Source organism: Prionailurus viverrinus, chromosome A2, assembly GCF_022837055.1.
Source record: "Prionailurus viverrinus isolate Anna chromosome A2, UM_Priviv_1.0, whole genome shotgun sequence".
NCBI lineage: Eukaryota > Metazoa > Chordata > Mammalia > Carnivora > Felidae > Prionailurus > Prionailurus viverrinus.
Window position 1 is genome coordinate 97,966,095 of NC_062562.1, and position 27,706 is coordinate 97,993,800.

A 27,706-nucleotide genomic window follows, 5' to 3' on the forward strand; every position below is an offset into this window, starting at 1 on the left:
AAGACCTGGGCTTACGCATCACGGTGATCACAGCCCTCCCTGAAAGCATAGTGCCCAGGAATCAAAAATCTGGGGGCTGGCACTGCAGTGCCCAGGAGGCATGCAATTAATGTGATGCAGTCATGAGTAAGAGAACAAAATGCGTGTCATTTTGATCATTTTGCTATTGACCCACCAAATCATCAAACCCTCAGAGGCTCAGTCGATTTTTATGGTTAACTTTCAGAATACATGATAAGGTTGAAGCAGGTACATTTTCAACTTTTTCTAAAATTCAGAACATATAATTAGTATTACCTTGCTTGCTTTAATTGTTCTGAAACTGTAGAGGACTTGAGGAACTATACAAAATTATTTGGTTTAATGAACTCAGTTTTCAACTTATCTAAGTCACTAATCTTATTTCCCTTAATAAGGGCATGAACAAAACTCCCCTGGCTCATTAATCCTGAAATCAGAAGTCAACTCCAAAGGGAAAAGTACTTAATATACTTAAAATGTTGAACATTTTTACAGCCCTTTCTCATACAAAGTCTTATTTAAACCTATCTTATGAGAAAGTTTTTTTTAGCTTTGAGAGTTTTTCCCCTAGCATGGGTGCCCTCAATGGGCATATAATAGAGCCTTAATAAGTACTCATTGGCAGAAAAGGAAGGAAGGAAGGAAGGGGAGGAGGGAAGGAAGGGAAGAAGGAAAGCAGGAAGGAAGGAAGGAAGGAAGGAAGGAAGGAAGGAAGGAAGGAAGGACGAAAGGGAGGAAGGAAGGGAGGGAGAGAGAGGGAGAGAAAGGTTCATTTTACATATGAGAAAATTCAGAGTAGTTAGAGATTTGTCAAGGCATATTGGGCTGGCGGGAATAATCTCAAGTCTTTAAATCCACCATTCTTTATTGCTCAAAATGGCTTTTGCTCTGCCTAGAGAATAAAATAAAATTTTTCGTTTTTTAGAATATCACAATATCATTATTTGTGATCTCCAAATTGTTGTTCACTGATAAAACTTGATTTCGTTTGTTCACCAGTCTCTTATTCTGCTAATTTTTATTATTATTCTACTCATTGTAATGAAGGATTAACTCTAGCTGCAAACATATCCCAAAATTAAACCAATATTGTCAAGTGTTACTAGCAGCTTTAAGGCATGACTTCGCTATTTAACTTTTTATGCTAATTCTTAATTTGTTTCCAAGGCTTTGAGCAGAAACTTCTCATTTGCAACTCAAACCATAGGGGCATGGTTTCTTATTTTTTTATTGTTGCTAATTTCTCCATGTCACTCATTTTAGCTCCTAAGCAAATAACTGAATTTTTCATTCAAACTTCTCAGAACTATCATAGTAAAAATAAGAATACATAAAGGTGCAAGATGTATATGTGGAAGATAACGTGGCTCACGCATACAGTGAATAATAAATGTGTGCTCAGACTATTTGTTTCAGACTGTTGGTGATTGCACAATGCCACCGGTGTAGATTGAATTGTATCCCCTCAAAATTCATATGTCCAAGCCCTAAACCTCAGTGTGATGACATTTGGAGATGGGACCTTTGAGAGGCAGTTAGGGTTGGATAAGTTCATGAGTATAGAGCCCTCCTGATGGAATTAGGGGCTTTATAAGAAGAGGAGAGAAAGATACCACTTGCTCTCCACCACGTAAGGACACAGCAAGAAGGCTGCCACTTGCAAGGCCCGAATAGAACTCTCACCAGGTTCAAACCAGCCTGAGCCTTGATCTTGGACTTCCCAGGCTCCAGAGTCAAGAATCCAGGGATTTCAATCCCAGTTATATCTTAGTGAGTGACCACAACCTCAATGAAATTTCTTTTTCTCATCTGTAAAATAGGGCTGGTAATAGAATCATGAGAAAATAAATTTTTGTTGTTTATGCCTCCTAGTCAATGGTATTTTATCGCAGCAGCCCAAGAGATAATACATGTGCCAACAATTTTAATTTAAAATCTAAATTGTACTTAGTCCAATTTTAGACATGTTTAGAACTATGTTTTAGGCTTTTTACCATTTAACAAATGCTTCCTGGCCATTTCCATGATCAATCCTTGCCAATATCACAAGTATCATGTCAAGAGTCTCACCTCCTTTTCATAAAGAAACTTGATGCAGGCAGGGCTATTAAAATATCATGATAGTTTGTCAGATTCCCACTGAGCCAGCAGACTTCTACTTGAGGGTCAAAGCTGGTTTCTTGAGGCCCACACAAACTCATCCTTTATGAGTCATAGATTTCTGGAAAGGGCATTCAATGCTAAGGATTCAGCGGTACAAATTAAATTTCCCCTACCTCCCTGACCTTGGATATTTTTCTATCAAAGTTCCTGCAACATAGTGTTATAATTTTACATATCAAAGTCTCTCTCCTGGGCTCTGGACCATGTCTCATTTGTTATTGTTTTTCTTCTTAGCACTGGGCATGGAGGCTGGCATCAAATGGACCTTCACAATTGTTTGGTGAGTAAATAAAGAATTAAATGAAAAGACTGAACTAACATATGAATGCAACATGATAAAGTAATTAAGAGTGTGGGCTTTGGAGTCAGGCAATTTGGATTCGAATCCCAGTTATGTCATGTCCTAGTGAGTGATCTCAGCATCATTGAAATGTCTTTTCCTCATCTGTAAAACAGAGCTGGTAACAGTACCTCACTGAAGTGAACAAACAACAAGATAGTGCATATAAAAGACTTAGCATAGTACAGGCATCAAAGATGTTACTCTGATGAGTTGCCCCACCTCTATAACTATGTATGTTGTCTCAGCATATTTCTTATCTCTCTTTACCCTAGTTCCTAGTAGAAAAAAGGGGGATCATGTGCTTTACCTTAGAGAGGTAAGAAAATTCAATCAGAGAATACAGTGAGTTGAAAATAAAACACAAATGCTAGGCATGATTGTTATTATTCCACTGTGCATAAAAGTAATCTCTTGGGAAAGCAGTAGTAAAAAAGTAGAATGAGCCTGAAACTCAGATTTGAGAAGCGGTTTTAATCTTGGTTCTATGCACCTAACCCTGGACAAGGCACTTGAATTTCCTGGGCCTCCATCATCTTTTCTAGAAAGTAAGATGGTAGTCTAGATCATTTTTCAAATAGATTCTGTGTCTAAAATTGTATAAGCCTAAGTCACTGTCATTTATACTTCTGAATTTTTATCTCTTGCCTGATAATATGGCTATGGAACTTCACTATATCTTCTGGAGAGAAATGAGTAGTCAACAGATAGTTTAGAGGTGGGCAAGCTGAAATGCTATGTGACCATTCTGCAGTCCAGCAAAGGTCAGTGATGAAAGACACAGATTCAGAAAAAGAGGTGCCTACTCCTAGTTCAAGAAGATGCTTTCCCACTGAGTTTCAACTGATTCTATGTTTAAAATTCTTCTAGTTGGGGTGCCTGGGTGGCGCAGTCGGTTAAGCATCCGACTTCAGCCAGGTCACGATCTCGCGGTCCGGGAGTTCGAGCCCCGCGTCGGGCTCTGGGCTGATGGCTCAGAGCCTGGAGCCAGTTTCCGATTCTGTGTCTCCCTCTCTCTCTGCCCCTCCCCCGTTCATGCTCTGTCTCTCTCTGTCCCAAAAATAAATAAACGTTGAAAAAAAAAATTAAAAAAAAAAATTCTTCTAGTTAAACAAGTTATGGTACCTGTAAAGGAATGTAGTAGATTCATTAAAATGATGTGGTAGAAAAGTTTCAATAAGATAAAAAGATATCGATGAAAAATTGTTTAAAAAATGGAAGTATTATATATTCGTTGTGTGCACATATACATACACATGCACACACTCACTCTAGGTGTTAGTTATATTGGCAGTTTCTGAGGATAAAAGGACATGAAGACTCATTCAGGTGGGAGATATACTAAGGAATTGAAAATACATTAAAAGATCTGAGGATCAGGCAAAAGGATTGACTTAAGTGTCTCTCTACAGGTGCACAGTTCCCCGATACTTCAGATTTTGTGCATTGTTTGGAAGCTATATATATATGTACGTATATACATATATGTATTGTATATACATACATATACATATATATATATATGGAAACTATTGCTTGCTCAACAATTTTTTGAGAAAATGTATACTAAAGCCTCTAGCCCAGTGACTGTCCACACTAAGTGTTGAAGAAAAGTTAGTTCCATTCTCTCTGTGAGGCTCTACTCAGCGAGAGAGGGAAAAAGCATGTTTTTCTCCATAATTTAATCCCTTTTCTCAAAATGTCCTCTCAAATAAACCCACCTCCCTCCTGATTTTAGAGGTTGGGAAACAGCAGTTTATTACTTCATGCCTATCCAACTCTGTTTTGGCTTAACTCTGTACATTTACTGTCTGGATATATTTAGGGAGAAAAAAAGTATGAGATGCAAGAACAAAGCACTATTTTTAGCTGTGTCTATGATAGAATTACATTACATATTGATTTTATAACTCAGTTTTTCATCAATATCTCTTGAAGTCAGTAAGAATTTTTCTTATTGCTAAACTTTCTTTATTTCTGGCACTTCCCCTCTGACCATACACACACTTATTCCTCAGTCCTTCCATACTTAGTTTTTCCTTTTTTTTTTTTAACTGATCTCTTATTAACAAAAAATGAAGGAGATGTTTCAGGGATCGAGTAAATTTTAAAGGTAAGCAAACTGAAATGGACTGAATGCGTTAACAATATATCTTGTACATAAAAACATGAGAAGCCTTTTGTTAATTCCATTGTCTTAGTTACTTTATTTGTCTGGGACGTTATGTTCCTATTTCTTTCCCAGGAAATTACTACTTCTTTGGCCAAGGTACAGCCAATCAGCTCTTTCAAACTCATGACCACACCATCCATTTCATTTTCCAACCTTAGCTTATGCGGGTATTATAATAATAGGATGTCTGTAACAGCTACAGCAGATGGAACTGCAATTTATGTGTTCCCTAAAATATTAACATTTGGGCTTCTCTAGATCAGGCAAATAGAGAGGAATGTGGGGAGGAGGAACAAGATTTGGGAGATTTGTTTACTACTATGAAAACCTGCCAGTTGCCTATATAATACTTACAGGTGTAAGATATTATGCTAAGCCTTATTCTCAGTTTAAAAAATACAAATTAAGATAATTATAAAACAGTAGTTCTAAAGCTTTAGAGTGGTTAAGAATTGCCTTGAAAGTTTGTTCAACATGGGGATTTCCAGATTCCATCTCAAGAGACACTTTGAGAAGATCTGCAAGAGAGCTCAATTTCTGAACATTTTAACAAGCATCCCAAGTGATTCTGATACAGGAGCTTCATACCCCATGCTTTGAGAAAAATTGCTTGATAGTCCAAAACCATGCCTGATAAGTTAGCAAAATAAGTGAAATTATAAAATCCAAAATTGATGGGACTGTGAATAGGGACATTACTAATTGCATTATGAATTTGATATAAATTAGAGAACAATACACAGCAGAAACTGTGAAAACAACCCAGAGCCTGTTGCCTGGTATTTCTTTGGGGAGGGGGAGGAGCATCATAACCCCAGAAAGTATCCTAGAATATTTACTTTAAAGTTATTTAAAAGACAATGAAGTACTATTTACAATATAAAATATTAAACAATAAAAATTATTAACAATAAGCAATTTATCTATTAATAAATGTTTAGTTAGTACTACTATGAAAGATAAAGTGCTACACCCTTTATGAATATTACCATTTAATTCTCATTGTAAGAATACCTTATTACGGCTGAGCAAATAAGATTTACCAACATGAACATACACTATGTAGATATTTTGGTCTCATGTTTGAGTCATAATGATTCACAGAGATATATAAACTAACATAAAGTGAAAAGGGCAAAACACAATAACCTAATTACAACTTTTAATAGAGATGTAGGGATTGTCAAAGATTATCAAAGGGATTAGTGATATAAAAGAATAGCAGTGTGTATTAGATGTTTAATCAAATTATTTACTTTACAATTTTTATTTATTCTATTTTATTTTTTTTAATTTATTTATTTTGAGAAAGAGACAGCACAAGCAGGGGAGGGGCAGAGAGAGAGAGAGAGAGAGAGAGAGAGAGAATCCCAAGCAGGCTCCACTCTGTTTGCACAGAGCTTGATATGGGGCTCAATCCCATGAACTGTGAGATCATGACCTGAGCCAAAACCAAGAGTTGGATGCTTAACTGACTGAGGCACCCAGGTGCCCCTACTTTACAATTTTTTAAGAACACATAATTTCATATGTTCACAGGCTAAAACAAGGAATGAAATAATTTCAGTATGTCAACAATTTGAAGATTAGAGGATGGAAATTATAAAACAACCAATATGTTCAAATGAATGATGGTATTACATATAAACATATAAAGAGAAAAGACAGTAATGAGTTTTGTATGGTCTAGATTAAGATCAGAAGTTCAGAGTTAATTCCAAACGATTTTTTGAAACTTAGAAATATTTTCCAAAAGGTCTAGGTAAAGGGGCACCTGGGTGGCTCACTCAGTTATGCATCCAACTCTTGGTTTCAGCTCAGGTCATGATTTCATGGCTTTGTCAGTTCGAGCCCCACATTGGGCTCTGCACTGTCAGTGCAGAGCCTGCTTGGGATTCTCTCTCCCTCTCTCTCTGCCCCTCCCCAACTTGCACTGTCTCTGTCTTTTTCAAAATAAATAAATAAACTTAAAAAACAAGGCCTAGGTAAATTTTAGCAGTCAAATAAACACTGGATTTTACCATTTCCCCTAGTCTTTTTCATCAGCTTTAGCTAGCAAATGATGGTCAGGTTTCTCTTTCCATCAGCAAGACCACCTAGATTCCATCTCCTGGACTCTCTTCTTTCAGTAATGAATCATGATTTCAGTTATTCCCATATATACTGTTAAATAAAGCCACAGAACAGCTATAAGGGTAACCCCTATGATGGCTCAGGTCCCGACTTACATTTTATATACAGATCAGTCTCTCACTGAAATTTCTTGTAAGTCTCTTAGAATTGGCATATTGCCAAAAAGATGTTGCTATTCTCGGTAATTTTAGTCTTAAAAAAAGTATGTGTGCTTTTTTTAGTATATATATGTAAAATATAAATCTATATATATAAATCGAATATTCTGTATACACACAAACATACATATGAATTTACACTAATATCAAAGTCCATTGGAAAAGTTATTTCAAGTTTATTGACATTTAGCCACTCGGAGAAAAACTGGCAGATTCATTCCAAAATAATTAATTTTTCCTGAAAACACTCAGAGGTCTGTTTTCCCAAAGCAGTCCTATGAGCCATGTGCTGTACTGGTAAGGGCATACTTCATTGGGCACCATCATTGCTTTCCCATCTGGCAACAGGTGGCCATTAATATGAAATGTTATACTAACACTGAAATGAAATCCATGCATAATCAGTGACTTTGGAGAGTGCAGAAGTGTTTTAAAGTCTGAAAACTGCTCATTTCTTCAAATAAACAAGTCTTCCTTCCAAACTCTTCAAAAAGAGAAAATGAGCCACTGGTATCAGATATAAAGTGGTTTCCAAACATTCTGCATTTGTAGAAATTAAACCACCTGGAAAAGTGATATGTAGAATTGGAATCCTTCTGTTTAAAAGCAGACTAAGCACTGGGATAGCCCAGAGTAAGCACTGTGATGGTGGCCTTAGTGCATGCTCTCTGGCGCACATTTTATCAGTCACTCTTCTGAACAAACCTTTTGGGCCCATCAGGCTTCTAAATGTGGTAGCAAGGGAAATGGGCAGAGGGCAGCTCATTTACACCCTCAACTCACTATGAGGGAGAAGCTTTAATGAACAGTGGCTTCAGCTTTTTCACACATCATCAGTCCACACATCTGACACACTCAACCAGCCATGATTCGAACTCAAAATGGGTTAGGGCACAAGTCAAAACTAGGACTGTCCTAAAGAATTTAGATCTGTGTCTTTGCTGAATTCTGGTTTAACATTATGCCTTACTTTCATGAAGGACTATCCTCTGAAATACACACAGAACTCCTAACACTCAACAATAAGAAAACAAACAACCTGATTTAAAAGTGGTCCAAAGAGGGGTGCCTAGGTGCCTCAGTCGGTTCAGTGTCCGACTTTGGCTCAGGTCATGATCTTGCAGTTTGTGAGTTCGAGCCCCGCATCGGGCTCTGTGCTGGAAGCTCAGAGCCTGGAGCCTACTTCGGATTCTGTGTGTGCCTCTCTCTGCCCCTCCCCGGCTCACACTCTGTCTCTGTCTCTGTCTCTGTCTCTCTCTCTCTCTCTCAAAAATAAATAAACATTAAAAAAAAATTAAAAGTGGGCCAAAGACCTTAACAGACACTTCATTAAATGAGATATGCAGGTGGAAAATAAGCATATGAAAAAATGTTCCACCACTATGTCATCAGGGAAATGCAAACTAAAATGCAATACTACTATACACCTATTAGAAGGGGCAAAATCTGGAACACTGACAACAGCAAATGCTGATGTGGGGGCCACTGGAACTCTCATTCACTGCTGGCAGGAATGCAAAATGGTAAAGTCACTTTGGAAGGCAGTTTGGTGGTTTCCTAGAAAACTTAGACATACTCTTCCAATATCTGACAATCACACTACTTGGTGTTTATTAAAAGGACTTGAAAACTTATGTCTATACAAAAACCTATATACAGATTTATATAGCAGCTTTATTTATAATTTCCAGAACTTGGAAGCAATCAAGATGAACTTCAGTAGATAAATAGATAAATAAGCTTTGGTACCTCCAGACGATGGAATATTATTTAGCACTAAAAAGAAATGAGCCATCAAGCTATGAAAAGACATAGAGAGACCTTATATATATATATTACTTAGTGAAAGAAGCCAATCAAAAGGCTATATACTATGTGAACCTAACTATATGACATTCTGGAAAAGGCAAAACTGTGGAGACAATAAAAAGATCAGTAGTTGCCAGGGTTTGGAGAATGGGTTGGGATGAATAGGCTGAGCACAGAGGATCCTCAGGGCAGTGAAAATACTCTGTATGATATCATAATGGTGGATACATGTCATTATACATCTGTCCAAACCTATAGAATGTATAGCACCATGAATGATGCATAATGTAAACTATGGACTTTGGGTGATCATGCTGTGTCATTGTGGGTTAATCAATCGTAACAAATGTACCACTCTGGTGGTGGATGTTTATAATGGGAGTGGTTATGCATGTGTGGGGAAAAGGGATATATGGGAAATCTGTGAACCTTCCGCCTCAACTTTTTTGTGAACATAAAACTGCTGTAAAAAATAATCTTAGTAAAAAAAAAATTCTAAGCAAAGTAGAATCAGTGGATTAAGTATCTATTCTCTCATGTTGACTGCTTTAAAACATGTCATGTTCATTTGGTTATCTAACCTAACCATGCCTTTGCATGCCATGCTCACACCACTACAGTAGATCACATATGTATTTGACCTGTATATCCAATAAAGCACAAACTAAAACTTGAGAAAAACTTATGAGAAGCCTGCACCACTCCAGGCTGTTTAGAAATCTGAAAAACAAACTCAAATGCTCTTTTGAGTCTGTAAAACAGCGTATTCAGTGAGCCTGAATATTTTCAGAATATGAAAATATTCTGCCCTTAACCTTATAGAATGTCTTGCAGAGAGCCAGGTTTGTTGAAATTATATTCTTTGGTTTCAATATGTCCCTTTCATGCAAATGAGCCTAGCCTCTTGTCTCTTCTCACCAGGATGCCTACTGCTTATTTCTAATATGTTTGTCTCAAGTTTGAGAACTTTGCCAAAATCACAAGCTGCTAGAACAACCTTTCTCTTTTTAATTTCCTTCTTTCCCGACTAAATCCTTAATTGTCAAAAATATTAAAAGGGAGATAATCTCTCACTGGAGCATTTGTGAAAATTACAGAGTCCTCAGTGACTTCCTATGTGACTGGGACCAGCTGCTGATAGTAACTCAGATAACAACGTGTTTCAAACAGCTAATCTAGTGAGGCTTTCTAAAAATATTAATAATAAAATCCAAGTGATTTAATTTCTCTAGATGAGTATAACGCAAGCTCACTGACTCTGTGCGTCATCGAGCTGTGGTTGCTAGGAAATCCATGAATAGAACTTAATATGCATTCAGCAACAGGCTGCAGACGCAATTTATCTCCATGGATGCTCCCTCAATTGCCTTTGAAATGACATTAAGATAACTTTGAAGCATTTGAGACAAGCCAGAGTCAGTGAGCACAAAGGAAACAGGCCATTTTTGGGCAACCATCTGGACTTCCTGCATAGCTTTTTGAAAGTTCACTTTCCCTGGGCTGTGCATATCTTAATGCATATTCCATATAGGTAGGGATTATGGAGCTATGGCCATATTGTGAGTAGCAAATGAGGGACAAAGAATGATGCAAAAGTGTGGGCTTTGGAGACAGATGCATCTAAGGGCAAATTTCAGGTCAGAAACTCACTAGTTTGGGTACATAAACTTTTCTGAGCTTCAGTTTCCTCTTGTATAAAATGAGAGTAATGATATTCGACTTACAGATTGATTGTAAGCATTAGATGTGTGTATCTAAAGCCCCTGACATACAATACCAGCACAATTAATGATATGACAAAACTAGCAGTGGAGGGAAGTAGCAATAGTAGCTAGTTTGGTAGAATCGCAGCAGCAGAAGTGCTAGAGTAGTTATTGCTACCAGTACTACCACCACTATGATAACTGCTACTACCACTACTCCTACTGGAAATAACTATGTAAGAAGACAAGAATCCTTTAGCTTTAAAGCTCTGTATTAATCACGGTGACCTAAAAACAAACTAAAGAGGAAGAATAGTTTATAAAGAGCCCCAAGACAGTCACTTTCACCAGATTTCACTAAATTTAGCATTATAGTCAAGATTCCCGTGGGGATGCAGGGGAAGAAAACTTTTCCCTTCTTCTCTTCTAGGTTCTTTGGCTGGCCAAATCATTAAATTTTTATAAAACAGATTAATGAGAGGAAATCATATTTAAATACATACGTACAGGAGCCCCACAAAGATATAAGGGACTCCCCGACTGGCATCTTGAGCTAAGCAGAAACGGGTAGGAGTCTGGGACCTCAAATAGGAGGAAGACAGTTTATAGGAAGGTGGGAAGAGTAAATGGTAAACAAATGTTTGCTGTGCAAATGAGAAGTCTTTCTTATGTGAATAAAAAAAAGTTATCTCTGATAGTAGTGCTCTTCCTGATACAGGCTCCCTATCTAAATTTTTTTAGGCAGTTAATGGGGAGGTAAAAATCTCTCCTTGGGTCTGTTGGACCTTACCCATCTTCAGCTCAGAATAATCCACATGCCAAAGTGGCACATTCTGGGGTGAACTGCCCTGATCCCCATCATTTAACGAAGGATGTGGATAATGGTGCCACCCACTGGTAGGACAATTTGTTGGTGGTAGAACTTTGATTTTTGTTTTGTTTATACTATGAAGCCCAAGTCCCCTGTTTCATATCATGAAGAATTCCTTGTTTTTATATCTGAGTAGTCCTCATGGCAGAGATACCAAAGACCTGAACAGTTATACTCCTTCCATCTGCACTGGGAGGTTTCTCTCTCTTTTTTCATCCATTGGTCTGGAAAACATTTTAAAGAACTTAACTATTAATCTATCTGAAAGGACTATGCAAGGTCTAGTCAGAATAATCTTCCTTATAATGGGCAATGTCTACACAGCCAGCCAATAGGAAAGAAAGTTTAACAGTCCTTATGATTTAGAAGAGTAAATATTCTCCAATATTTTCCCAGTGTGACTTGAAACTCCATGTACCCATTTCTCTGCTCATTCCTGGGAAAGTTCTATTTCTCTTTTCTTTCTAGATCTTGAACAAACATGCTTCTGAAAACCCTAAATAAAGACTCATTTGATTTTAATGATGGAACAAACACTTCTTTAAGGATCCCAGCAGACGATGCTGCATCAAAATTGTCTTATATACATGACTGGAAGGATTTTCCCTAATTCTTCTGCTTCTCTGCTTGGAAATTCCCTATTATAGATGTACTCAGCAAAGCAATAACATTTAAAATGCAGTGCTCCACATGGGAGAAATATTTCTTAAGGAAAGATAGCTTGCCTCCTTTCTTTCCTTCCTGCACTACCATGCCCTATCCCCAACTCTGTGCACATACCCGGGGCATACATAATCCATCCACCCAAGTGTCTTGCTGGCCATACCCTTCTTGGAAATACCCAGAGACCCCTGCCCCCATCTCCTGTCCTGTGACATTTTTGGACCAGGCTAGATAATTTAATAAACTATTTTTAAGGTGTTAAAGATTGATAATTATTTCATTGATTCAAAAATACTTACTGTCAAAAAACAAAAACAGTAATTGTCTGGAGGCTGAGGGTATAGTGGAAAGAGCATTGGATTAAATTAAAGGAAGCTACAATTCTAGCCTCCTCTTCTTGAAGACTTGGAGAGGAGAGGTATGGCAAGGAACACAAACTTTTTTCCATATGAGGAAAGCCAGGGAATTCTGGACAATTAAAGTGCAAGTAAGGGCGCCTGGGTGGCTCAGTCGGTTAAGCGTTCGAGTTCGGCTCAGGTCATGATCTCACAGTTTGTGGGTTCAAGCCCCATATCAGGGTCTGTGCTGACAGTTCAGAGCCTGGAGCCTGCCTCAGATTCTGTCTCCCTCTCTCTCTGCCCTTCCCCCGCTCGTACTCTGTCTCTCAAAAATAAACATTAAAAAATAAATGAAGTGTAAGTAAAGTAGAATGCATGTTAAATGCATGTTAAATGCATTCAACACAGTTGGAGCTTCATTTTGTGGTCACAGGGGAGTTGCTGAAGGTTTAGTTGAGAAGAGTTTTATAACCAGAGTTGTAATCTAGGATAGGTATGCAGGAATAGAGTACAGAATCAGTTGTACTTAGGAGCATGGAAGTAGCAAGACAAGTTAGCTTTGCCTCTGCCCTCTCCATCTGGCTCAAAGATAGCATGGAGGCCTGAACAGATCAGTGATTATGGAATATAGGAGAACTGAGTGCAACATAGGCATCTCTCTGACTCTGTTCTCAGGATATTTGGCTACTCCTGCTATCTCTCTTTCCCCACATGCATTTTTGCCTGGTTTGTCCTCAGAAACAGTTATAAGAATCTCAAGAGTACTTGCAAGCAGGCCCAGGACAGACGTGGGAAGCATAAAGACACCAGCTCCAACCAAGAAGTATTTTTTTTTTACTATTTACTCTTTTCTACTCAGAGTGGCATAATTGGATTGTAAAAAACAAAAGAACAAAATGGTGAGTGACAGACCGAAGCAGTCATTTCAACCAATCTCCTCAAAGTACAGAGGAGGTAACTGAGTCACTGAGATGTTGAAAGGCTTGTCCAAAGTCACACACTGAAAATAAGAGTGAGTCTAGCCTCCTGGCTTCCCCTTGAGTGCCATTTTCAGGCTTCCACCAAGAGCTTCCTGACAGCAAGTTGTGTTTTTCCAGTGACAAAAGTATCCAAGGTCACTTTAGGATAGAGATTCTCACCCGGGGCTAGGGAAAGGAGGGAACTAGAAGATGTCAAGAGGCAGTCCATCAGTGTCTCAGTTACTACAAGGCTTTGTCTGATAATCATCAAGTTCCTGCAATCCCTGGGTATCCTACACTAAAAGGCTTTAATAGCCATTTCAGTATTGAAAACCACTGAACTTGACACTGTCTGTCAAACGTTTCTCTACACGGTTACCATTGTTAGAGATGATTGAGATCACAGGTAAGCTGAGTCTGTGCTCAGCCCCATGAAACAGGAGCATGTTCTCCACACCCCTGGTCAGTTTGGTTTCTAATTCACCACCAAAAATTAGGGTTTTTAAAAATATCCCTTCTCTTTTTAGTGACTGTGAAAACTTAGGGAGTTTCATTTGACTGTCAGTTTTACTTTGCAACCTCTGTGGAGGGAAGAGCATGAAGCATAGAAAGAAGTATGAAGGGTGTCCAAGAAGGTCAGACTTTACTCAGTGTTTGCTAGTTCAAGGTTGGGGGAGGGAAGGGAGAACTTCTGTTTAAATGCATTTAGAAGTATTCACACATTGTATTAATCGAAAAAAATAATGGGATGCCTGGGTGGCTCAGTCAGTTAAGCATCCGACTTCAGCTCAGGTCATCATGTCACAGTTCATGAGTTCAAGCCCTGTGTCAGGCTCTGTGCTGACAGCCCAGAGCCTGGAGTCTGCTTCAGATTCTATGTCTTCTTCTCTCTCTCTGCCCCTCCCCTGCTTGTGCTCTCTCTCCAAAATAAATAAACAAACATTTAAAAAACAAATAAAAAAATCACAAGTGACATCTAGACAACTGGTTTTTAAAAAGTGATTTGTCTTTAAAACTTTCCATTTGAACAGGAAATTATAGAGCGGTAGAGTGAAATAGCACTCAGAGGAGGCCGGGTTTGGTCCAGGTCTGGCCTTTGCTGGCAGGGTGGCTGTTTTGCGGGCATGTAGCCTCACCAAACTTCAGTTCACCATCCGAGAGATGAGAAAACTAAACCTCCCCTCACAGCCTCCTGATAGTTGATATATATTACAGACCAGAGCACTTAACTCTTGGAAGTTCCAAGAACTGCCAAATTCACAAAGCTGGTTAGAAAAGAGCCAAAATTCAAAATTCAGGTCAGCTCATTTCAAGGATGACACTCTACCAACTGTACTAGTGATTTTCAATCTTGATTCCATGGTCATCTGCAAGGTATTGGGGTGGGGATGGAAATGAGTGGCAAATGAGTAGGGATCTAGAATCTCCCACTCTGACTTCAGCAAGAGTGGCTCTAAACAGCGATCATTTGTATATATTGACATTTCATATATAACGTTGTTCAGGAAATTATTTTCTAGCTAAAAAATAGATCAGAAATCTCTCCTATTATATTATACTGACTTCTGACATATGCCTTTAGTTTCTCAAGCAGTGTCATTGCAATAAATTTTTTTAGTCATAATAGAAATATTCTATATCTGCCTTGTTCAGTACAATAGCCAGTAGCCATTTGGGGCAATGTGGGTAGTGTTAAAAGCAAATGAATTTTTAATTCTATTAAATTTTAATTAATTTAAATTTAAATAGCCACATATGGCCACTGGCTACTGTATCAGACAGTACGATAATCTTCAGCAATAGATGAGGAGAGAAGGCCCTAGGGATAGCCAACATTGAGCTGTGATAATGACAAAACTTGCGTCTTAAAGTTAAACACCATTCGGCAAGAGTAATACAAAGCTGAGGTGCTTTCACTTCAACAATAAAAAAAATGAAATAATCTGATAGTGTGGCTTCTATTTGTTTGTTGTTGTAATTGTTTCCCAGAGCTGATTAAATGGCTGTTCTCATCATTATAATAATGCAAACGCAGGAGAGTTCTAGTTGAGGATATCTGTGTTCTCTGAATAGCAGTTTGCTTACACTGAAACAGAAGCTCGGTTTGTCTTCGTAAGTTATTTTATATTCCTCTTGGTATTCACAAACAGGTGATTTCCTAATGTAGCAATTTTTCCTGCCTATAGGATAATGGAAAAATGAATCACAATTTGCTTGTTCTCACATGCTTTGAAAGCAGACCACCCTCTTCTCCTGGGCTCTGTTCCTCTCCCACCTCTGCTGATGAAAGCCTGGACATCTGCCGGTCAAATGAGCCCACCATGAAAGAAGCAGGGCCAGGAGCAAAGAGGCCAGAGAGAAGTCTTCACTTCAAATCACAGCCCACAGAAGTGAGAAAGTATTCAAGACAAATGTCTGTCTCTGATGGATTATGTTACAGCTGTCTTCTTTCTCAGCCAACGAATAAACACAAAATCAGAGTTCATTTTTTTCACCTGATTCCAGTTCAGTTCTCTCCCCAGAAGTGTAGCCTTCCCCACCCCCCTTCATATCTCAGTGAATCGGGAATCAGGCCACCTGACAGCAGAGGTTGGAGCAATCATTTCTCATATTGTCATCTGATGAATGCCTGAACAATGCTTCATTTAAACAAAATCTGAGTCTCGCAGCTTCTAAATTCCAGTACTTTTTCCCCAAGCCATTCCACAGTGGGTCTGCATTAATTCATTCAGATACACTGAAGTTAGACATCAAAATAAAAATATTCTGAACAAGATCATTCTTCTCCATTGAAATAGAAATGGGTCAGTGGCTCAAACGTGGAAGATAGAATGTAGAACCCATACTGAAATAGGACTTAGTAATGTAGAATTCTTCAGGGATACTGCCTACTGACTTTTACCCACCACAGTTGTGACTGCAGTCATTAGGCAGGGTCAACCAAGCCCAGAGTGTCTATGTTGATTCTCTCACGTAACTAATATTTATAGTTAATGTAAGGATATTCCTTTATACCTGGCATCCTGACAAGTTGTCTGGGTAATACTGATAGACAAGACAAGTCTCTGCTCTCACAGACCTAAGATTTAATAAACAAGATAATTCAAGATTTTGTGAACATTAAGGGCAATGAATGAAAAAAAAACAGGGTGCTGTTGAGAAGGGGGTGTGGCTACCTTCAATGGGGTGGTCCAAGAAGTCCTTTCTGGGTGCTGAAGATGATGCTGACATTGAGACCTGAAGCAGGACCAGAAGTAAGTTATGGAATTTTCTTGGTGATGTGGATCTAAATGGAGCATCAGAAAGGAAAGAGCTGAGGCAGAGAAGAGACTGCCATGATGGAGAAAATGTGACCAATGTATACAGCTGGAGATGAGCTTGAGAGGTGACAGGAGGAAATAGATTCTCCAGGATTCTGAGGGTCATAAGAAGGAGTGAGCTGCATTCCCAAGTGCCCTGAAGCTGCGCTTGGCAGGAAGGTAGAATAACTACAAGACTTCATGAAAATGACAACAGGGCATTTTGAGCATGACAGAACCAGAACTCTGTAGGAGATTAGGTTCTCTTCAGGAGGCAGGAGGAAACTCATAGTCCATGTGGCTAAGAAAAAATTATGGGCTCAGCTGTCTTTTGCTCCTGTGAGTTCCACATTTGGAGCCTGTCACACGAGCCTCCTCCTTTGCCCTTGCTCATTGTACAGTCCTGAAGGTCCAAGCCTCATTAAGTCAACTGCTATTCCCTCTATCTGGAATGAGATTTCTCCCTCTACCCATATGCTCCACAGTTTCTTGCTTTCTTCAGGTCTCTGCTCAAATTTCACATTATCATAGGAGATTTCTCTGACTATGCAATCCAAAACAGACCTTTTGTCCTTCCCTTTCAATCCCCCTTACTCTGCTTTATGCATCTTTATTTTTCTTCATAGCAATAATCACTACATGACATGTTACATATTTATCTGTTTATCTGTTTTTAGTCTGTCTCTTGAAAATAGAATATAAGCTTATGGAGGGTAAGGCCTTTGCCAGTGTCATTCGTTGGTTCATTCTCCATGTCTGTATTAGTGTCTGGCACATTGTGGGTGGTTGATAAACATGTGCTAAAGGAAGTACAGCCATCGTCCTTTGTCCTTTTATATTTGAGAGCCTGGAATCTGGTACAGGAAAGCCCATCAACATCTTCTGCAGTGACAGGAAGAAGTGAAGCCCACTTTGGAAAAAAAAATCACCTCTTGTTCAGACACCAAATTCAAAACAGATGCCCCATGCAACTTCTCAACTTTCCCCACTGAGCAGCAACTCGGGAGCCTTACAGGATACATACTTCATGCCAGTATCATCTATGACTCCGCCATGAAAGCCACTTTTTCTTGGAGAGTGGAAAAGATTAATATGTGGATCATATTAGTGATCACAGCACCAAGGAACCTAGTAGATCCTGGTATGTGTTTGTTGAATAACAAAGGGGCACATGATTTACACACATAGAAAATCAACTAGAGAGCCAGCCCAGCAGAATAGCAGTTGAAAGACAGAGAGTCCCCTCTTTATCTAAGCCCTCAAAGCAGAGAAATGAGTTCTCTGAAGTATAACACGTGTCCCCTCCAGCAAGCCTTCCCTAACTGATCCAGTCCAAACTAGGTTTGTGTTACTTTTATAATTGCTACCAGACCTCATATCACTTGAAAGTTTTCCAATGCTTTAAAACAGGGACCACTTCTTGGGAACTGGGGCTGTATCATATATTCTCATACATACCAACCCAGTGCCTAAAACCATGTGAGGAAAGTAAATAGTAGACATAGTATTTTCTAGGTATGCTCTGGTTAATTAACAAGCAATGTTGTTCCATTTCCATTTCTCTAAACCATAAGCAACTTAACTATGTTTTTCCACTCTTATTTGCATATCTACTTACAATGTCATCGTGTTTTACATATATATGTTCATTTTGCTTACACAAAATGAAGCTATTTTTCTGCAATCACCGGAATACTGTTAACATCCAGAGCCTAGAGTTTCCCATCTGGTAGCAAATCCCACAACAAAGAGCCTTTTTGGAAGCGTGGTTAATCCTCTAAAGAGATGTATTTCACAACTCAACTTTTATCTGATGTCAACAGAAACATATTTTTGCAGAATGTGGCTCATATGCAAGTATACTGAATTCCTAGTTTAAAATACAGAAAGATGGAAGGGGTTGTGAGTAAATTTGAAAAGGGAGTGTAGTCTATTAAAGCCTCTGAATGGCCTTGGGCCATGACCCCCTTGGCCAAGGCTCTAAAGAAAAAGGCTTCCAATCAGTTAATGGGGCCAATATTTTCTAAGCCCTTTCTCTGGGGAAGACGCCCTGCTGGAACAGTGAAAGGAGTTCAGTTGAAAAAGATAAACAAAAAACAATAGAATAGAAGCAAGATGAATTTCTTCTTTTTTCCTAGATCACTATTTCACTCTTTCTGTTTTTGCCTCAAATCTCTATGCCTCTTCCCTACCTCTCACTCTCAACTGAACTGCCTTCTCGTTTCATTCAGGGGGTAAAAATAAGAGGCAGTGAGTATCAAATTTCCACAAGCACTGCAACCACCACCATTTTTATCACCACATCTACCAAGATATCAGCATCTGAGCCCATCTATTCTGAATTTTCTCCCATTACAATGGATAAATGGTCCTATCTAAGACCAACCCCTCTCTTACCTGTTGACAGACACCACTGCTGCAGTTGTCCTCTCTCACGTGTGTCAGCAAGGTTTCTGTCTCTACTGGATCAGTCTATCACCACAAAAACAAATGTAGGATCTCCCACTCACATGTCTTCTAGCCACTTACTGAGCTCTCTGCCTCCCCATACACTACACACTAGAAATAATTGTCTATATTTGCTGTTTCCAATTCCCCTCCTCTCATTCAACTCACTCTTCTCAAGCTTTTGATCCCATGAATCCACCAATGATGGAGTCTCCAATGACCAGATCATTGCTGATGCAAAGACAGATTTTTAGTCAGCAACATTTTTACAGCTGGGCACTCCCTTCCTTCCTGAAACACCTTCTTCCCTTAGTTCTGTGTTTTGAGCCTCCTTCCCTCCCACTGGTTGCTCCCACAGTCTCATGCAGTAGCTTTTCCTCATCTCTTCAACATTCAAGTGACCTCAGGATTCAGTTCTCAAACTTCTTCTCTTTTCTGTTCTCATTCCATCTAATGAATTTAAGGTGCCTTCTAGACAGTGGCAATTTCCAAATATATACATTTCCCCCTGTATATTGGACTCCTACATCCATTTACCTACATCATACCTCCACATATATATCCAGTAGTGTTTCAAACTCAACAAAACCCAAACCAAATTCTTGATTTTATTCTCAAACTTGCTCCTCTCACCATCTTTGTCCAGTAAATGGAAAATCTATTATTCTAGTTCCTCTAATATTTTAAAACATTAAAATATAAGCCCCTTGGGGACAGGGTCTTTGTGTAGTTTATTTTCCACATCCACAATGGTGCCTGACATATAGAAGAGAGCTAACAAATGCATGCTAAGTGAGGTAAGTGAGGTACTGCCATAGAGTTATATGAAAAGGACATCAGAAACAGGTCACTAATCCTAAATTTAAGGCAAGAGGAGGAGGAGCAATTCTTCATAATTACTTCATGAGAAAAAGTTTTAATTTGATGTGAAGGACTAGCAAAAATTTGACAGAAAAATAAGGGAGAAACATTCTTGGCAGAGGGAACAGCATGAGCAAATATAAAAAGGTGTGAAAATGTGTGTTATGTTTACAAAACCAGAATTGTGTCACTGAGGTATAAGGTAAATAAGACAGCAAATTGGGAGATAATTCTGGCAGTTTAAGGCTACTCATCTAAGGAGAATCTCATTAAGAAACTTGGAATTTGCGGTACCCGGGTAGCTCAGTCTATTAAGCATCAGACTCTTGATTTCGGCTCAGGTCATGATCTCACACTCTTATGAGCTCAGGCCCCACATGGTTCTGCACTGATAGTGTGGAGCATGCTTGAGATTCTCCCTCTTTCTCTGCCCTTCCCCTGCTCACACTCTCTCTGTCTCTCTCAAAATAAGTAAATTAATTTTAAAGAATAAAAAGGAAAGAAAGAAACTTGGAATTTATATTATAGACAAAAAGAAAGCTATAAAGATTTTTTAGCACGGTGATGGGGATATAGTAGATGATTAATCAATGTGTCCAGAGAAACAAAAACAAGAGCAGTATGGGTGAAATATTGGGGAAGCCAAGGGGAGAATATAGAAGTATGGAAATCTATGACAATAGTTGAGTAGAGATGGAAAAGCATGCGCTAAACTGTGATACTAAGAATGGCCAGTAGAGGGAAACTATAGGAGAGGCTGTAGAAACAGAAATGTTGATGACAAGTTAAGGGTGAATAAAGGCACAAAAGGTCACTAACCTCCAGATTTCTTCTCTGACACCCTGAAATCTTTTAGAACAACTAGAAGAAGTACATCCCAAGTTTCTGGCAGTCTCAGATGCTGTGAGACAGATGAGGAGGAGACAACCTATAGGCAAGGACAGGCTGCAGGCATGTGGGTGGAAGCCTGTCCACAAAATTTGCATTCATCTCTTCTGCTCAGTGACCCCATGTGGTAGTCAAGTAGCTGTTTTCCCACCACACTGGCATTACTTTCAGGTGAGATTCCATCATAGGGAACTTAGTTGAAGGTCAGATTGGAAGTGAGAGAAAACTTCATTATTACTTTCTCTATAATCATCCTGGTTTTCAAGAAAGAAAGGAAAATTTTTTCACTGTCTCCCCCCTGCACCACATGCCTCGATTCTGCCCTGAACCTCCAATTCTTGCTTGTCCTATTAGTTTTATATTAAGCTATGTTATGGTTTAAAGAGATTTGGAGGTAGAAGCTAGTTGGAAAGCTCAACATCATTCATGAAACCATTAGAATCGAGAAGAATGTGTTGAGTTTCTTTTTTTTAATTTTTAAAAAAATGTTTTTATTTTTGAGAGAGAAACAGAGTGAGTGGGGGAGGGAGAGAGAGAGAGAGAGAGGAAGACACAGAATCTGAAGCAGGCGCCAAGCTCCGAGCTGTCAGCACAGAGCCCAATGTGGGGCTCAAACTCACGAGCTGTGAGATCATGACCTGAGCCGAAGTCGGACGCTTAACCAACTAAGCCATGCAGGCACCCCATGTATTGAGTTTCAAACTACAAATTTATAAGTAAACTTTAATACCTGGTCCATTAACAACAGGAAATAGGATTCCTTGTTCTGCTCTTTGTATTTCCACTTCTCTGTCAGTTATTCTTTATTATGCAGCTTCTAAGAGGGCATGAAGTTAACAATAAAAATTATATTAATAATAGAGTGAGTTATTAAAATTTAGTTTAATAGCCACTATATTTGTGATGATAATTATAGTTATGACTAACTGTGACTATAACAGGCATTGTAATCATAATAACCTCAAAGATAGTTTAATGCTAATTGCTCCATCATAAAGAAATGAGAATATAGAACTGTAAGTGAATATACTTACGATTGTAATGCAAAATAACATATGTGGATATTAGTTAGTAGATATTAATTAGCCGTCTCCGTGAAACTGGAGCAAAGACAAATTTTGGTGAATCCAGATTTGGTTCAGATCTTCTTTAGGTCTCCTGAGAAAAAACATCATTTCTGAAACTAAATGTCTTATGTTGAAACTGATTTGAGACTTATGAAATGTCCTGATAAGATATTGGGACCTTCTTTAATTCCAAGTGGGCTAGAGATAGAAAATATCTTGGACCATAATCCTTGAAGCCCCCTAATGAAAGAAATTGCCCCTCCATCAAGATTATATAAAAATACCTACAAATAGAACTTCCGGCGGGGGGCACATTTCTACTGAAAAGACTCCTAAGGCACTCTCCTCTTTTCATGCCCCTTCATACAAGCTCTAGGGAACTTGTCAGTCTTGTGAGAACAATGATGTATATGTGCCTAATACTTATGGATATGGGTGAGATTTTACAATTCACAAATAAATCTTATAAAAATCAGCATACTTACGCACTGATTATTTGTCTTTAACTCTATCTCACCTTACTTTTCCTCCTGTCCCAGAAAGATGCCATTTTGTAAAAATTCCATGTATGGCATGAAAAACCCAGTAACATGGGGTGAATTGGTCCACCATTAAACATCCAAGGTAGAAGAAGACAAACTGAGCCAACATGATCTTCATTAGATACAAGAAAATGTCAAGTACCACATTTTTAAAATAAACACACGATATACTCATTTTCACACGTATTTGCTACAGATGGAAATTTCATTTCATGATGGCTGGTTGTGGACCCTGGCCAAGGGCTTGTAAATACCAAGAAGACATCATTGTATAAGACGGCCTCCATAATAAATCAGCCACAGAAAGACCCCACGAACACCACCAGAGCTGGTTTCTAAGAAAATATTTGACAATAATGATGACATCAAGTTTCTCCATTTGAACCAACATACACTGTTGGAACCACAATAAAATATTTGCATAAGAATTTTCAAGGAAATTAAGAATAAGAGTAACTCTTAACAGAAAAGACCTAGTAGAGAAGGGAAAGAAGGAAGAGAAGATTTACTACTGATTTTCAGTGGGATGAAGTTAAGTAAGTTTCAGTTACATCATGAGTGAGGAGCATAAGAGGTCTTGAATTGATTCTCAATCTGTTGTGAATATGCCAGCCAAGAATTTTCCAAAGCTTTGTTGGCTCTCCACACTCAGATGCCTTCTCAAGCCTCAAAGGCCCTCTCACCAGTAGAGGATGCTGTTCTTCCATGCATAGCAAGCCCCCCCCCCCCCCGCCCCCCACACACACACTCTTCATCCCAATTCCATCCAGAAAACCATCCACGTGGGAAGGGATTCCTATTGGGCCATTTTGTAAGTGTGTTTTTACACTTCAAAGACAAGAGAATCTTTCACTTGCTAAAGTTACTTTAAATATTTTGGTGGTGATTTTTAAATCTGTCATTTGTAAGGAAGTGAAAATAATGGAGGCAAGTGGGAATGAATTAAATGCGGCTGCCTAAGATATAAATATCAGCCACTGTTTTCTCTTCTATGAATTTCTTGCACCCATTAATGAATCTGAAAACAATGCATTTCGATGAAGGGAGGGTGCTTCTTGACTTGATCAGAATTTTCCCTTTGGTGAATAATGAGGCCAAAGTAAAAGCTGTGGGCTGAAGAACAAATAAAAGCAAGACAGTCATTCAAATTAATTCTAAAAAAGAAAAAAAAAGCTGAAGGGGGAAAATCTATCTCCAAGGGAAAATGAAAAAAAGAAAGGAGATGGAATTTGCCAGGTGGGAAGCAGAGAAACACATAAAGCCTGAGGAAATGAGTATAATAAAAAGGAAAATAAGAAAAGTACTTGTTCCTCTGAAAAGAAGAGCTTGTAAAAATATAAGCAGGATAAAATTATACAGGAACCCTTTCTCTCCCAATAAGTAGCCTTTCATTCATTTGACAAGCATTTCTTGAGTGCCTCACACTTACAGAGAACACCAGAAGTGCAGGCACATAGCTGAATGGCACCAGGTCCAGTTTCCAGGAAGCTTAGCATCTAAGAGCACAAATACATCATATAGAAATTATAAAGTAAAGAAGAAAGTAATAGATGTCGTGAGAGAAATGGGTATCAAGTATTACACATGACAAGAAGAGAGGGAGTTGTCTCTGTGTTGATGGATGTGTCAAGGAAGAGCTCATAAAAGGGAAAGGTTTTCAGTTTGACCATAAAAGGATGAGTAGGATTTCAATAAGAGGATTTGGGCATTCTTTATAGAAAGAAGAAATGACATGATTAAAGGTTCAGAGTTGGGAAAGTAATTTGTTTTTACTGTAAGTGCTTGAGGAAAGAAGTAGTGGGATGCCAGACTGGTAAGAGGCTCTTACAAACCAAATCATGAAGACCTTGGAAAGTCAGGCTAAGTGTAGACTTTATTCTGCAAGCAAAAGTTTCTTATCTGGGTTTGTGCATAATTTTCAAGAGGCCCATAAAACTCCTTGTGTATCATTGTGATTGTGCTTTTTTTTTTTCTGGGAAGAGAGCCATTAGGTTTTTGTTGTTGTTGTTGTTTTAAATCAGAATCTCAAATGAATCCATAGCTTGAAACAATTTAGAACATAGAGAAGACACCTCTTACAGAGTATCTGCTCAGCTCCCAAATTCTCTTCTTTTTGGGATACTGACCTTGCCATACAAGGATATGACCTCTAGGGCCAAAGCTGTATAGTCTGACCTTGCCACAGTGGTTGCAGTTGAATGAAGCTGGGGAAACAATTGATCCTGGCTGACACAATCAGATCCCAAGAGTATACAGATGTGAACTGAAAAATCTGGAGGCTGGGAGTGTGGGAATTAGAACTCGAGACAAAATATTCATGAATTCCTTATTTTCAGGTATCTATCAACTACTTTGATTTCTGTCTTCCATGGTGCTGAGTTGTTCAAATCTTTCTTGAGTTCTTTGCAATAACCTCGGTATCCTTCCAGTTCCCTTTTCCCTCTCTCTCCCTCTCTTTTGTTTTTGTTTTTGTTTTTTTTGATTGGCTAGCCAGAGGTGATTTCTTTCACTTGTAGCCAAAAGAACTCTGATTGATATAGAAACTGTATTTCAAATACTGAAATGAGGCAGTGAGAAAGTATTGAAATGTTTGCATAGAAGCATGGCATTATCTAAAAACCATTTTAGAAACATCAGAGTTGTCTTTAAGTTTTCTCTCTTTCTCCAGTCTTCAACATCAAATCAGCATTCATCCATTTTGTCTGCACAAGATGTCCAGTATCCATCCCCACTGCAGCCATCCTAGTTCAGGTCTCAATTGATGACTCTTCTTGTAGACCATTGAAATGAGCTAACTCTGGGCTCTAATCCATTCCTCACAGTGCTGACAAGTGTTCTCTGCAACTTGTATATGATTATAGGCATCAGCTCAAAAATTTTAGCCTACACATTTTTAGTGAAAAGGCCTAAACTCTCCAGTCCAGCATTCAAAGCTCTTCACAGTCTGGCCACAATCTACCTTTCCAACATTATCAATGATAGATAATACTCTTAAAGTGACAAGACTCCACTTCAGATCAGGTCCTGGCCTCCAAGTCTCTACACACACTGCCCCCTATGTTTGAAATGATACTTATTTTCTTTTTACCCTGGTCATTCAACATAGGTTTCATCTATGTTGTCCTTCCCTGCTCCATCCAGGCAAAATTGTTCTCTCCAGATTTTTTGTATTCTTATAGCAGAGGATTTTATTTCATTTTGACATAGTATAGCTATTTATTCACCTCTGACTCCCTTTCTATTCTATAAGCTGTTCAAGAGCATGTCTTTTTATTTATTTTTATTTATTTTATATTTAGGACCTAGCACAATGCCTTTCAAAAGTGGGTACTTGGTAAATATTTCATGGATATGCAGAGGAATTGGTAGATATAAGAATTGATGAAGGCAATAAAGAAGACATTGGGGAGACATATAGAGAAGACCTAGTATGTAGCATTGCCAGTTTCAAAACAGTCAAGAAGGGAATGGTCAACAGTACCTAAGTCTGGAGACAAGTCAAAGAAAGGATGAAGGGTGGGGAAAGCTCACTGGCTTCAATGTGAAGAGGCAACTGCTAAGATACATTCATAATGTGGAGGAAAGTGGCTGAAGAGGTGAAAATGCCATTATGTGAGGAAGGTGGGAACAAAGCAGAAGAAAAAGAAACAGTTTACTTCTTTGGGAAGTAGGGAAAGAAAATGAGGTTAATTGGGGGGTGGGTGGGGACAGTCTAGTCCAGTAAGGCAAGGAGTGAAATCAGAATGGTCCTAGAGAAGGTGGAAGTTGGTGGTGTTGGCATTGCCAAGAGAGAGAAAAGCCTCCTCTTTGAAATAGAAAATAGATCTGGATAACAACAATTATTTTGGAAGAAAAATGAGATTTCTTAAATCCAAGAAAAGAATAAATAGAAAGAACTGCAGTCCCCAGTGTTATCCATTTTCACTCAGTAGTACAAAGAGTATTTCCATTGCCTCTATCAAGAACTCTCCCCCAAGCAAAGTTCATCCAATATAGAGTCAAGACAAAGGTAGAATAACTATAATTTTGTAAATGGAAGACGTTAAGGACATAAAGACAGCAAAGATCACTTGAATTGTATCCGTTTCACGTCAAGGGCACCCTTATAATCACATTTAGTTACACATGGATGGGCTGTGGAAACAGCTGGGTGGACCTTAATTTAATTTAACTAATTGATTTATTGGTTTCATTAATTGCTGTCAAAGGATACAAATACTGTCCCCAAGGGCCACAGTTTAGTTGGTCATCACTACAGCTTCTAGAAAAGTAATTGGATTTCTTAGTTTAGCCCTGGAGGTGAGCTATCAAAGAGCTAGTAGGATTTAACAATATAGTGCCATGGAAAATAAAGACAGAGGACTACCTATTGATATAAACAGTGCCTCCTTCTTTCTCATTCTCCTCAGTGGCAAGGTCTTTTTCCATTAGTCTTCTTTAATTCCTTTTTATCAGAGTAAATTTCCTTCATTTCCTCTTCAAGAACTCTCTCTACTATCCGTTTCTTTGGATTTCATCTTTTATTTTTAACCTTGGCTTTTCTCTAATTATCTTAGGTGCCATCGAATCTTCTTTATACATAAATGGGATATGAATCAATAAATAATTTATAAAATTGTTAACTCAGAAACTGACGGTTTGGTTTTTCCAGTTACATTACAGCCTTTGAACATAATGCCAGAGCCCAAAACCTTGAGTTACAGATGTTTCTCCTTCTTTCTTACATAAAATGAACACCTACCCAATTTTTTAAAAAATAAAAATATCAAGTATTGAGAAGAAAAAATAATTTAGAATCCCAGATTTCTTACCTTTGGATGTTTTCCCTATGTGTATAGATATGCCTGAATCTCAAGAAGGAAGAACTATACGTAAAACTTTCAGTGGCTGCTTTACTCTGTAACCCACCAAGACATAAGCAGCACTTTTGGGTTTTTTTAAATTGATTTAGGTTTTTATTTATTTTTGAGAGAGAAAGAGACAGAGTGCAAGCAGAGGAGGAGCTGAGAGAGAAATGGAGACCCAGGATGTACAGAATTTGAAGCAGGCTCCAGACTCTGAGCTGTCAGCACAGAGCCTGATGCAGGGCTTGAACTCATGAACCGTGAGACCATGACCTGAGCCAAAGTCGGACGCTTAACCAACTGAGCCACCCAGATGTCCCCATAAGCCGCACTTTTAAACCTTGAAACAAAATCAGGGAGGAAAATGTCTTCCCTGCTTCCATCCTCTTTTCCTCCTTTGCTCTCTCCCTTCCGTCCCTACCCAGA